Source organism: Mizuhopecten yessoensis, unplaced genomic scaffold (genome assembly GCF_002113885.1).
Source record: "Mizuhopecten yessoensis strain PY_sf001 unplaced genomic scaffold, ASM211388v2 scaffold2995, whole genome shotgun sequence".
NCBI classification, from domain to species: Eukaryota; Metazoa; Mollusca; class Bivalvia; order Pectinida; family Pectinidae; genus Mizuhopecten; species Mizuhopecten yessoensis.
In genome coordinates, this window is record NW_018404823.1 from 401605 (window position 1) to 417280 (window position 15676).

Sequence of the window (15676 nt, forward strand, 5' to 3'; positions counted from 1 at the left end):
TTGCTCCTTTTAAGAATTGTTTGTACTACAATGGAACTAACAACATGTAATCCAAACCTAGGGCAAAGTTGTGTCGTTACTTTTGTGAGATTGTCGTCTGCTGATGGTTTTATTTATTGTCATAAATTATTTTTTAAATTTCATCATGAGCAATCATTATGAATCTTTTCTCACACAGAGGTCAATTCTGAGACTTATTCTGATTAAAACGGTCAAGGTCATGTACTTTGAGATCATGTACTTTGAGACTGGAGTGAAATAAGTAAATAATTTTATTCCATTTGTCAACCAGGATCCATTGCCTTTGGGCAAGAAAATGGCGGAAGTGGTCATCGCGAGTGCGCATGCGTGTTCTGATGTCATGGATTTTTTTTGTCAAGTTTCCTGAATATTCAGATATTTGATATTACGTATATGTAATGCGTAGTTCTCAGTGATAATACCCTGTCTCTTTTTTCCTATTCCGTGACAATGGTGTCTGGTTTTTGGAGCTTTACACCTTCTGCACGTGTTGTAATACGTGTATATATCCGGTTAGCGACGGTTGGCGTCAATAATAGATCATCATCATTTGACTAATATCTCTTTTTTTTACCAGCTTTGTGTGTATTAGCAATATTAATATTTGATATAGTGATATAGGTAACTTTCGTTTGAAATTGGATTCTTTTAAATCTCTATGTCACGCATAGCATATTTCATGAATGTGGAAAATCCTGTATCATATTTCTATGGGATGTTTTCACTCTTTCAACAAAACATGGCGTGTATACAAAGCACAATTCATAAATGGATACATTTGATATAATATTCATCATATACATACCCTTCGTGATTCTTTTTAATGTAAAGGTATGTATTTTATATATATATATATATAGTTTTGCATATGACACAGAAATATGAAACAGGAATCTTTGTAGTCACGAAATATCTATTCGGCACGTAAAAAACATATTGACAAGAATCTAATTTCATACGAATATTCATGGTTATATGCGGATGTTGATAATACACACTTGGTTTTCAGGATTTATTTTATAAATCCCCTTCGGTATATGTAAATACCGTGTCTACCTTATGAAGCGGAACTGGACAGGGTCGATCGTCGGCGACCAGCTAGCTCAACTGGTAGAGCGTCCGTCTAGATTTCGGAAGGTTCCAGGTTCGAACCCCAGTCTGGCCGTGCATTTTTTCTCTCCTGTTATAGTGGTGCCTGTGACCAACCCTTGTTTTAAGCATTGGTTGTACGCTTGGCAAGGGGATACCCGAACCTGGGTTGTAAATAGTTGTGTCTTCGGGGGCGATGACTTAGAAAAAGGAGGGAGGAATGTAGCGGAACTGGACAGGGTCGATCGTCGGCGACCAGATAGCTCAATTGGTAGAGCATCCGTCTAGATTTCGGAAGGTCCAAGGTTCGAACCCCGGCCTGGCTGTGCATTTTTCAATTCCTGTTACACTTATAACAGCAAAATAACATGGAGAAGCTGTGACTGTCTAAGGAGAGCGTTAGGTATAATTTCTATGTATATAGAAAAGTTCAACTAACAGTTTCTGAGCAGCTCTCTCTCTCTCTGGCGCAGCTAGCAGAGAGGTGTCTGTGTTTCTAACATTTGATGTTTCTATTACATTTATATGTTTGATTTTTTGTACATCTTAATAAAATCTACCGTCTTAGGAGTGAATAAATGGAATATGGAAAACTTTGTGCAGGAAATGCATGGTTAAGTCTCTCTTCGATAAAACATCTCAAGAACACCAGAGAATGAATAAAAGGAATACGTGCTGTAAGTCATCAAATATAAATATCTCATATATGTATGTATGTCGGTATGTATTCTAATCAGTGAACACACCTTGAAGTAATCAACGCGGTAAGGCGAGGTGGGATACAGCAGCTGATATTTGATGTAAACATGCATATCAAAGATACATTCAGAGGTAGTATTTCAATATCTACGTCTCCTAAAACAGCCATCATCTGTCGAGGGCAAGGCGGACGGATCCCGAGATAAGGCTATATCAGCTCACATCTATATATCCAGTTTGTACCGTATATATCTACAAAAAGACACACTGCACGACAATCCAATAATCCGTCTAGTATTGAAGGACTGCCCCGACAACGCAGGAGTATATTGGAATGCGGTTCCAGTTTTTCGAAATTATATGAAATGCCGCAATCGTATGGAAATGTCACATTCCTCAACACCGTCCGTCCGATTAAGGTTCCTTTCATGTGAAATATCACACGACATAAGTTGCTTCATATTTCTTTAAAAGAACAAGTACATGTTTATATGGGTCTTTGTTTACCCGAAAAGCAACGTGTATCCTAAAACAAAATCAAAACAGTCTCAACAATTGTCTTGTAAGGCCAAATTTACAGAAACGTATTTGTACTCTTTACTAGTGTGCACTGTATAGTCGTTTTGGAGAATAAATCCACAGCTGTTCATTTTCCAGAATGAACGAATAAAGAGAGGAATAGTTTATCAAGAACATCATACCAGGGCACGAACTCGATAAATCCACAGCTTTGAAATCAAGAGTTCATCGAGAGCAGAACCCTTGGTTGTAGGAGATGCCACATCCACGTGCCTTTCGCACCGAGTAAAATTGGTACAATGGGAAATCTTTCTTGTCGGGGAAGCCGCTTTTTAAGTTCGGAGGAAATAACTAAACGAAGGATAGACTGGCTGCCAGCCCCTAAGTTTTTATGAAAACAATTTCGACTACTTCCTAATAAGAATAAGAATCAGACATCCAAGTGATCAAAATAATTATTATTCTAGAAACGGAGGTCAGTCTTTTGGAAGGAGGAAGGGTGAAAAGCGCCTAGATGTGAAGATATCGTCAACCTTCATATTGACAATAGACTCAACACGGAACATTACAAACATACCAAAACCTCAACTGTCTCAAAACAAAAACGAGCTTATTTTTGGTTTTGGCGTGTCTATAGCGCAGAATAACCCAAGCGGCATTTATTGTAGCATGTTCGGTATTTGGACCACTGTCGTCTTTGATGGTTGTTGAGTTGGCCGCGGTCGGCGATAGGATCGGCTTTAACACCACTGGGGGATTTTAATTACATTGTTAACATCAATAATTAATTAACACCAAATCATTCCTGGACGTTTCCCATCTCGAAACACCTGAGCATTCATTATTCCGAGTATGTCTAGCGCGATCAGAGATGTATTACTGCAGACAAGTGCGAGCTGGACCCTATCCAAGATTGTAGCGACCTGATTCCATCAGTTATTGTAGTATTGCATGTTCTCTGCTCATTTAAACAGACACTGCAATATATCTGGCGACACACAAGCAGGTCAGTAGTGTAGCATTAGTGACATGGAAAGATTTCTGTGTGATAAAGCGAACATTTCAGAAAATCAGGAAGACATTTTGTTTCTGAATTAATATTTTTTGTTCTGCACTGTTACACAACTTCTTCCCTGTTTCTTTGTAGGCTTTATGAACACAAGTGGGCAGTGCGACTATACATACGGTATATATTATTCACATTCAGTAGTTGTGAAATTTATATTCATGTTATCAATGAAACAAAATGAAGATTCAGATTATATTGGGTTCCTGGGTTTGGTATTGAAGTATTTCATAACTAATGTTGTTGATGACATTCTTTAACAACCAAGTATTATGTACATGTAATTAATTACAGTTTACATTATAAAGTTCACGATCTTAGCGCATCTACCGTAGGTGTATTGGCCGCAAAACGTGTATGAACATGTTTTTCCTGGTTCGTGGTAAATAGAGATGATGCAATCGACCCATATATATATATGTTTTCTGTGTATATTCTGTGACGTCAGCGATATCGGTAGAGGAGACAGACACGCCCCCTCTTCGACTCCGCCTTTCATCTTTACGGCGTTCGTCAAGTAATACGCTAAATGTGGAATTAATTCACTAGGGTGTGAATTCAGAAAAGAACACATATGAAACTGTTCTGGTTTTGATTTTTTTAGCATAGTGTCCCCTCCCTCCCATTTTTTATGGTTTTGGGGGGGTGTGTGTTTTAAGGGGAACCCCCCCCCCCCCCCTTACAGCCAATACACCTTGATATGGTGTATGTTATTGGCCTCTCAGTTGCACTGCTGCTGGTCAAGAGAAAATTTGACAGACATGTACATTAATTTGTTTAGAGTAAAATTACCATAATTCCGTCATGGGGCATACTTGAATAACGGGTATTTGAATGAATACATTTCTTACATACTCATCACATACTAGTACATATATAATACAAATGTTTGTTTTGTTCTAAAATGATATAAATTCAAAGGTGATTATTAAAATATCAAAACTCCCATCCTGTTAGTTTTTATCAAAACATTTAGATACGCCACACAAAATCAAATTGAAAATCTTTAAAAGATTTAAAATCAAAACATTTCCAGTGTCTTAGTCTACACGACAGCTGAGCAATATGTATTTTTATTTCAAATACGTTATTAGTATTGAGGTTATAATGGATACTGATTGATTGATCATCACCAAAAAGCGACCTGTAGCGGAGTAGTATTAAATATCATTGCGTTTCTGATGGTGTTGTACTAACATTGTCATTCTGTCTAAGTCATAAACAAAAACATTAATATTAAGCGTAAATCCTTCCATCAATTTCTAAAAAAATCGACGAATTACTCTTAATTTAATAAAACCCCAATAATAGCTCTGTAACTGTTAATATTGACAATATGTTGACATGCTGCATGTGCGTGTGGAGACATTTAAAATTGATAAGCGTAAGAATAGATATGTACTCGATAATAAATAATAAAAGCCGCTAATTTAGTTTACACTGTGGGTGTTCGGTGAATATTTACATTTACTCAGAAAATGTGTGACGAAGTCAAAAGATATCACCGGGAAACTATTATGGGATATTTGACTGTAAAAACAAGCATGTGGTATTGCTCATAAATCGTGTCAGCATACCTTCCTTGTTTCATGTTTGCTCGGATTCTGTTTCCGTAATATTTACACATGATGTGATTCAGCAATAAGGATTTCAGCACAAATTTATTGCATCTAAAAACATGCAAACACTGTATTAACATATGAAAGTTGTCGCCAATAATTTCATAAAAACAAAATTACGTGAAAAAGGAAGTATTGTGTCAGGTGTCTCTTTATAAAAAACACGCCATGAATAGGATTTAACACATTGGGCAAAAACTAATCACATACGGAAACACGCCAGCATTAATATTTTATGAGTCATATCATATATTTCAGCTTACTGTTGATTTCTCGTAAATAAGGACTAATTACTTATATTATATGGCATACATCGTAGATATAACTTAATTGTTGACACAAACAAATATATATCCGAGTGTTCGGCAATGACCAAACAGCGCGTGAAAACAATAGGGTGGTACAGGTCAAGACTTACGATGACAACTGAACGCAAGCACGTGCGGTATGTACTCAAGAAAAGTGTTTTACGTGATAAGACCGTCACCTGACCAACTGTGTGAGTAATACGGCCCGGAAGCTTCGCTATTGATGAAAGCTTCGCTATGACCACTTGGAGTGAGACTTCGGTTTTTCCTTAAATATCGCGTGATCCAAATTGTGCACTGACTGGCGCGCGTTGTTTGCGGTTAGGTACGACACATCGAGTCGTCAAGGATATCAAAGTCTAATAAAACCCTTATCGTCAGCCACTGAATGCACTGTAGAGATAGCATCATTTACTTCCACAGAGGGGCAAACACCTACAATTTTATGACGAACGTTTGTAACAAATTCCCCATAGAACTACCGCAGTGATATGATGAATATCGGACAAAAACGCAACTGTTTACGCCTACGTTCTCAAATTGGTGCTTGATGTGAAATGCACATGCAAATAAGATGTGGTTTTGACAATATATTATGGGTAATGCACGTGTAGCCAAAGCTTAATAGAAAATATTTTTGAAATTGGAGACGTCAAAGGTCAATTTTGAAGGTCATTTGAACATTGAGACGACACATGGTGGTACATAGATATATGCGTTACAGCAGATGTTGGAAGGAGTGTTTGTGTTTTTAGTGAGACGTCGTATGGACCCCTACCTGTCGCTCCCTAATCACCAATGACCCCTGTAATCTATATTGGACTATCATATTCTCGCTCCGTATCAGTTCCGCGGTATGTGACGACCGATAAGGGACGTAAGTGTTCATCAGGACCCTGTATATCAACAACCACAGAAATGGAGACATAGAAATGCATACTATCTCCTACAGTTAATTCAAGAATTCTTGGTTCCATTTTTGTCGAGATAATGGTTAACGTGTGGCATGTCTCGTTCGTTGTGGCGTTTTATTAATAAGTAGTTTTGTTTGTCTGGGGTATGGGAGGTAACTCGTATAGGAAAAGTCAAATCTGCCATAGATAACGATCGAATTGAATGGATAATTCAAATACCTGTTAAACAAGATTGCAACAACCCATTACATTAATGGGTGTTCTTTTTAGACAATGAACAGGATATTCTTTTTTGTCATGCATGAATTATTCTGTGATTTTTGCACGAATTTGTCGTGATTGTACGAAAATGCCATGGAAAGTAAACATAACTATGTTCTTTAGGAGACAATGCTCTGTTTCATAAGAAAAGATGCAAGAAGCGTATAATTGAATTTATTCACTTTAACCGGATTAAACCTCGATATTGTTTCATGATTGGTGAAAACGATAACAGTTTAAACACGCAAGGTCGATTCCTAAAACCAAAATTATTTCGTGACGTATTACCTTCGGAGCGTGCGCTACAAATCCCTCATATCTAATCTAAATACGGAAAATATAATTGATTCAATGTTCATTTTATTTGATTTATAGTGTTAATTACGATTGATTATTAATGAGGAATGATTGTTGATTATAATTTAATTGATTAAGTTTTAATTTTAATTGATTTATTGTTAGTGCTATTTACTTGAGTGTTAATAATGATTTTAGTATTAATTATTATTTACCGTTACGTTCTTTTTCAGGTTAAAAATCGTAAGCATCGAAGTCAAGGCCTGGAAACCCAGTCTTTCTACATCTAACCTCAGATTGAAACGTGTGGTCTGTCCATTTTAAATATTCACTTTTAATAAACTGACACGTTTTTTTTAATTTTGGTACTTTTACCGTTTTACCGAAAGTAACGGCTTATTGATCAGTGATACTTGATATCAAAAGACTGATTTACGGACAGAAATGTGCGGTCTTAAATTCCCTCCAACCATGATAGGTGTCTTGCTATGTTCGCGTTGTTAATTGTTATATTACGGGACTAAACAGTTGTTTACATCGACCTAGATGCATGTGTCTTTATCGCGAGGGCGTAAAGGGATCAGTTTGTGCCTTAGTACTATCAGCAATCATTCAAAATAGAATTCAATCTTAGAATAGATATTTATTCAGTAGAAATGAATTTAACTCATTTCTATAATCAGTGTTTATCACAAAACATTTTTAGAATTACACATAAGCTGTAAACTCGATCCCACTCCCAAGGTTCAGCGAGGTGAATTAGGTACATTACACAAAAACCCAGAAGTCATTTGGTAGCAAACAATTTCACTTGACACGGCTTTAATTCTAGATTGGGGGGATCAGCCTTTCTGTTAACTATCGTAATCTTAAATGTCATGGGTAATTGTATACGTCACCCGGCAAACAGGGTTTATAAACCACACACATATTACTCTTAGAGAACCGAGAAAAGGCCTCTGAAGGGGACAGGGAGAGACAGGGTAAGGGAAGCATGGTTTTGGGTTGAGGGTGGGGACTGAAGGTAATTATGGGGCCATGGGGAAGGAAGGGGTTAAGGAGGGGGAAAACTCACGAGAGGTCACCTTCTGATTTTTTTACGATACGGATTGTCTACAAGGACGATCAGACAAGAGAAATGCCGTTTTCTCCTGTTTTCCGAACAACGGGATACAGTATGCCGCTACACAATGGCGCAGATACCATCTCCTATCTATCAATCTAGACTGTAGGCATTTTTTGGTTTCGGCAAATGTCACATTTTTTGTACTCGATTGGTGTTTTGGACGTTTTGTTTTGATAAAGGAAATGCTCATGTGTGATCAAGATATTTTAAATCTTTTTTCTTTTTACATAGCTGGACTTTTTATTTTGATGTAACATTGTGTAGGCGTGCCGGAAATTCACAACCAATTTCTGCACGTGTTCGTCCCTATTCTTTTTACCGGAGACAGTTCACGATAGCGGTAGCATGGCTGGAAACGGTCGCATCATATACGTTTCTCAAATTATATTGCTCAATTTGGTTTACTACAAATGCATATCGCATCAGGTAACAAACGGTTACGTACGAGTAGTAACGCAGTCCATTTTCCGGTGAAACCGGTAGTAGTAAATTTCCTCCATAAAAAAATAAACGAATTCAATTAAACGAAAGAACCCGGCTTAACTTAAAACACACAAATTTAATGGAAATGATTCCAAGCTGCCGTCAATGAGGGATGATTTGTATGTATTACTTACAGACGGGAAGGAAGTAAGGTTTTGGTGATTGGACAATCAAAACAAAGCTATCACGCGAGGCACACGCCGGAGACCGGAACCAGCTGTTGGGTAATTTACAATTAGAAAAATATGGTCGCTATGAAGATATCAGCGAACTGGCGAACACACTCCGGCTGTCCCTTCTTAAACAGACGGCAACCATCTCCGACATTTACAGGCCCCCCAATCATACCCAGAATTAACATAGGCAAAATAAGCGTACTTCGAAAATAGCGTGAAATGTGGAGAAGGTCGAACTCTTCAATGTTGGAGGTATTTTAAAGAAACCTCAGCTTTTACTTTTTCTAGCGTGTAATTCTGATTGCTAGAGACGTACTGCTTTTAACGTTTGCAATTTTTTTTACATTGTGGAGATATCTTCAAAGGCATGCCCAACATCCAACAGTAATTATTGGAGCCTCAGAAACAAAGGACGCGGCCCGCATATGAAAAACACATGTCTAATAGCGTACGCGCGTCCCAGTATGTTATGTATACAAAAGGATTTGTATTGTCTGAGCATAAAAATAGAAGAAAGGTCTACACAAGTGGATCATATTACAGTATGTAGCTCCATAACGAGACACAAATGTGCCAGATAAAACAAACGTCAAATTGGACCAACTCCGTACAAACTGATTAACTGCAAATTGACAATATTACGAATATGAACTAAGAACACTGGTACGTTTCTGGCTTATAAAGGCGATTCCCGAGGATGCGTAACACAGTAGTAGATTTCTTATAACAATTACACTCGCGATTTTGTTATTGTTCATGCAAGTAAAATCTGTGATTCTTGAAAGTACAGGAACTCGAGATATGCGGTTATCAAGAGAAAATGCTAGGAAAAATGAACCGGTAGTATATACAATGTATTTGGAGTAACGTATGTCAATTTGATTGATATTGAGCTGAACAATAAGACATTTATAAGATGATAAATATATTATCAAATATATATCTAAAAAGAAACAACACAAAATCCGACACACTTCCTTTTAACAAAGGGTACACTTAGTCAAGGTCAAGGAGGTGTTTGTAGGGCATGCGACGCGTTGGTAATGCAAATTAGGGTTTTGTTGTATATGCAGAAAATGCCCCTTTAATTAAATGGAGAAGCATTGTAAATTCTTCTCCAACCTAATTCTGTACACAAGCTGGGAAATATACATCACATTCTACCACTCCATTAATCACACTCGAGAACGCCCTCACCGTATACATTTAAATATTTCACATCTCCTAAACATGTTAAGTATACCCATCTATTTCAAGTAGAACATGTCAAGTCCGGACAACAAATGCCAAGGTCTAGTTCGGGCTGACCAGTGGCCGAATGACGGGTATTGTCTATTAGAGATCACGGACACGTTGGTCCGACATTGATAGCCGGTGTCATCTTCATGGTCACTTTCGGACAATGGTAAGTGTCACTATGTGATCAAAAGCTTACAGGAGTTCGTGTAAATGGACTCTCTTGCATAGTTAGTGATTAATTGAATTAAGAAGGCGGGATTTTTTATCGCACAAGGTTGTTCTCATTTCGCGCGTATTTTCCACGTGGCGTTAACACTTCGGAAAAGGTGTGCGGTGGGTATATGGACATTGGTCATTTGGACTGGTCAGATTATTCACCATCACGTGTCCAGTCCATTAAAATGTCAGTCGTTATCGTCATGTTATCAAACATTTAACACTTCCTAGCGTTAATTTCTCCGGAACGATTGTTAACGAGTTACAGGATCGTTTTCCATTCAATAGGTCTTGGAATTGGGTGTGTGACAGGAAATTTGTTCTTGCCAATTTTTGCTTTTAATGAACCAATTTATTACTCTTAGGAGTTCGCGTGACATCGTTGGTTCCAATTAAAAAAATTGGATGTATTTAGAAGATATCAAAATAAAGACTTACTTCAATTATTATGAAATTAGGATTTTGAGACAAGAAGCATACAATTTCTGAATTCCATTCCTTAACTGCACCCGCAGAAAGCATAAAAACATATACCAACAGAACACAAGAAGTAAAATATGAAAACATATACTGAAGATAGAAAGCACAATGATATAACAGATGTGTTTTGTGTATTAGTCTGCACATTGAGTAAAATTCAAATGTGTCATTACTTTAAGTCTTCTGACTCCAAAATTCACGTTTATGTAGCAGTGTCAATACATGTAATACAATTTGGGAATTGGCGTTCGGGGCCACACGACTAATAAAGACGTTTCGTTTGTTTGGTACCTTACTGGCGTCAAATACTAATAACCTAGTATCAAACAGTAAGTGGAACCAACGCAGTTTTATGGGTATCAAAATGATATACACGGTATGACTTGTTTATTACATGTATGTCCGTGCGACCATGACATTTCATCCTTTAAATATACACAAACCAAGATTACTATTAACGATTGCCACAAAACTCAAATCATGACTTCCGCTTATATTCTCTTTCACGTTAAATAATTTTGTTGTACGTGCTCCAAACACACAAAAGCAAATTTAAGTTCAAGCTATTGAAAATGTCAGCTAATTTATTTATGACCCAAAAGCCATATTTGTAATTTCGGATGATTTCTGCGTGTAGAATAATCCACACCTCCACCACAAGTGACGTGTTTACATCGAATGTTGATATATACAATCATGAGCCATTTAAATGCAACGAAGGAAACGGGGGCGTGGCTGAAGTACTCGAACACCAGTTTAAACATATCGCGATGTTTTAAAAAAAATAGAGAATTACTTTAACCAGGGATTGACGATTTCCAGATGGTCACAGACAATTTCAAACCCATAAACTCTGACCATTACCAGATGTGCGTCATGCACGTATGGGTGGTCACTCTCCGATTTTTGGCTGGACCAGCATGTATTTGACCCATACTGGACCTTACGGGTCTGGACAAGCGCCAGATTTTACAGATCATTAAATTATACTTAAAAAGCAATGAGAATTGTCACAGGGAATTTACCACACGCGTTTCCTTGTGTGTGTATTATCCGAGGGGAACCTGTGAAAGTAGACGTTGTGTTCGGAGTCTGTAACTGATGTTGAGACCGTAACAAGCATCCTTTTATATATACAAGTAATTAGATTCACTAGCTTATCTAAAGGGCACAAATACACAAATAAGAAAGAACTGTTGCAAAATTTTCGCTCAATGTGTTTCAAATTTTGAAGGTAATTCTAGTATGCATGAGAAATGATGAAAGCTAGTTTGAGTTACATTTTGAAACATGATAATGTGTTTCGAATGCTAGTGAATTCATTCTGTTTGTGGAAGTTTATGAATTGTTTATATTTCCGGTGATAAAAGGACACTCCGTTCCATAATTATATTTATATGCATTAGTACACACACGTCTCGGGGAAGCTGATAAATCAAACAGGCTGTCAGAGAGTCATATCCTGTCGAGGGGGATAAGAGTGTGTTATGAAACCTTTAACGCACGTTTTTCGTTCTCCGTATAAAAAGGCGTGGCAAGGGAGGAAACGGTTAAACCACCCAGAGCGCGGTCGAGTCATACAAGAACAAACCAAGGCTAAAGCACGGGTACGTAGTACGACCATCCTTGCATTTTTGTTTTGTGAATTTTGTTAAACAATATATATAAAACTATCAGAGCGGAAAGGGAAAATGCCAATTGCAGATTTGTAGATTATCGAGGTAGAGCCAACAAAAATAATAATAATATAATTCGAGGTTCTTATATACCGCTTTATCACAACCAAGTTCGTAGGTCGTCTCAAAGCGGTTCACAAATTATTATCCGTGGTTATAGGGCCTTTGCTACCAGCCAATACCTTTCTCAACTCCCTGGGGAGCATTTAGCCGGAGCTGCCATTTCGGCGCTTTCAACAATTCTAGCACTTCCCAACCACGTACTCATTTACAGCTGTGTAGACTAGAACAAGCAGAGTAAAGGATCTTGCTCAAAGATATGACCAACCAAATCAGTCAGAAACTTAATGATTGTTTTAGAGAAAATTCGATGCAATCATACAAAGGGCAATAACTCTGTATACAACTATCAGGACAATATATTGGATCCATATGTACATCCCGAAATGTCCTTAGACCATATAAAACCGGATATTGATGAAAGCTTAGAAAGCATACAAAGGGCAATAACTCTGCAATTATTTATCTGCAGAACACGACTTTGAGTGTACAAATATATATGATGAATTTAACCTTAACAAATTTGAAGAAATTAGAAGGAAATGGAGAGGGTATGGCTAACTGTAGCTCCCTCAGGTCGAACTGGTCTGTTTAAGCAGTGCGTTCTGCGGATATTACCGTACAATAGTCTTCAAGTGAATTGCAGGATTCTTTGTCTCAGGCTAGTGTATTTGGAATTACTTCGGTTTAACTGTACTAATATATACTTACTGATATAATTGGGGTTTGCGCTGTAAAAACGAATTAAGAGGACGAGATAACCTTGGTTAAGGAAGAGAAAATACGGAATATAAATCGGAAGTGTTGACTGAAGTTATACGTTTGAAGGGGACCAGGTACAGCATTTGGTTGCAGGTCATTCAATTTGAATGTTAAATAGCATCAGCAATACATTATGACATTTCCATATCGGCATTTATTCCCTCGTCAGTATGTTATCATATTGTTGGCGGACGCATTTCACATCGCGTGAATTTGCTAAAAGGGTAATGTGAGAACTGGTATGTTTTATATTTAAAAAATTATTTGCCCCCGCAGATTTTCATGTTTACATACCATGTTTGACATTGCTGGGCGACGTTTGTGTAAATTTTGAGTAAATATAGAATGCTTTATGTGAAGTTTACATTTCAACTGTCACAGAGTGCAGTGTAAAGCCATTTCTCACGGACAATATTTGCCACCGAATTCTACATTTAGGTATTTTACAGTGTTTCTACTCCTTTACCACTAGCGTTCCGTGTTGTCAGATCAATCTCCACTACGTTTTTTTGGCCTATTGATATTTGATGTGGGGGAAAAGAGAAATGACAAATCTACGCAATCTCTGGGTTTTCCCCTCTTGTTGCGTGTTTTACAATTTACACCACACCATACACAGAAACTCAGATTCTGGTTGTTAAGTAGAACTAGTTAGGGTGTCCTTGACTTTGTCGGTCGCACCGAACCCTACCTGAGCATACTTACGCCGGCACCAATTACGTGCTAGCTCGTCCTCTGTCAGCCTTTGATTTGTCGAGAGGACCTTTATTTTCATGCTGGGTAGATCATTAGTAGATAAGGATATCAAACAAAACACATAAGCGATAAAAACGAAATTAATAAAACTGCTGGAGAAAAACAACGTCGACCTACATTTATGTGTATTCCGGAGATTGCGGTTCCGTCAGCTGTTTATGTTATTAACGTACTCTGGCTTCCGTCATTATTGCGGAGATGAAAGAGGCAGTGGGTAATACGGCTGTTTTACCATGGTGTCCTACATTTCCGGCCATGTACACATTTTACTACGACCTCTGTGAGGCACACCACGAGAGCCACTTAACGTTGACTCTATTGATGTGACGGACACTCCACTACATAGGTCCGACGTTTTGGCTCTCGGAGGATCTCGTTTCATATTTCTTATATATCTAGTTTCTACTCTTTTAATGAAAAATCATGAGTTTGGAGCAAATCACCCATTTTTCGTACCTCATATTATAATTGTCATTTTTGAAAATCAGCTAATGATTTTCGAAAGTGCAATTGGAATAACCCGTACCTTTCGAATGATTTCTTCTTTTTGAGAAACGACAGAGGTTCTCCGAATGTACAATATTAATGTCGGCCTAGCTACGTATTTCTTCAAAGATGATAAAGATTCATCGTTTATTTTCAATAACCTCAATGCCACGTGGTACAAATAACGAGCAATTACCAATTACAAGTTTGCAACAAGTTGTAGTAATAGGGTGTTAGCACTCCTGACCAACCCGTCGATCTCGTGCTCTTTCTAGTGCACCATATCGCATATTGAACGACGCTAACTCCATGACAAACTAGAAAAATATGTACGTTTACCTGTACGTCAAATATTTTCCCGGGAATTGATGCCATTTATTTAAATTTCAAAACGATTTATTGCTGCATTTGTGAAAATTGAAAACATGTGAAGTGGGGAGTCTCACGGACAATTTCACAGGTGCACGTCACCAACTAAAGAGCATGTGCCGCACGTACACTTGGTTATTTGTGGTATAACTCGCCGATAAATCATAACAACATGAGGATGGCAACACATTGTTAAATCGTGGGTCATTAGACTAACTTTGTGACACTCTTTCAAAGAATAAATGGCGGGAAAGGAAAGTATGTATGTGAGGTGTTCATAAATTTTCCGAGTTTCAATGGCGTTGTGGACTATATTATATTTCGATGGTAAGACGATCTATACGCCAATATGGTCGATGTGACATAAAGCACGCTCGGACAAAACAGACAAGTATTGGTCAAATAGAGTGGGTCCAGTTCGAGCATACCTGTCGTACAGGTGTTCCCATAGGAGGAGCTAACCATGGGTGACAGTAATGACCCACAGGTAAACTTTATCACCTCATCTTTGACAGGTACACAAAGATTCGCACCTGAGTCAAGACGTGTTGTGAAGTAACAAAAGCTTTTTGGTCATTTAAAGTTTGATACTTATTACATACCTGACGTACTACAAGCGGCCTGTCCATTACCGCAAACGAATGTCATAAATCTCACAGGTATAAATGGTCGACCTTCTTCTGTACCCGGCTGACAACCTCTCATTACTGACTCCATTAAGCGAGCCATTCCTGTAATTTTCGACATGTAGCCAAATTAATTTGTTCTTGCCTGTGTTGGCGATGGTCCCGTATAACTAGGTAATGGGCGGTTAGTAGGGGTCGGTTACATGGTTAACGAGCCCCGTGCTCGCTAATGTGTGGGAGAATGTGCAGCCTCATTCACTCCTACTTACTTACAGTTATTGTATTACCTTTGTGGGGCGATTGACCGTTTACTCACCTAGTAAACCAACCGTATTGACTTTCACCTCGAGGATATACTTTATGTTTAATCATCATCATCACCATCAAATCGTAATGATCGTCACACCCGCTACAGCAAACACCGTCAT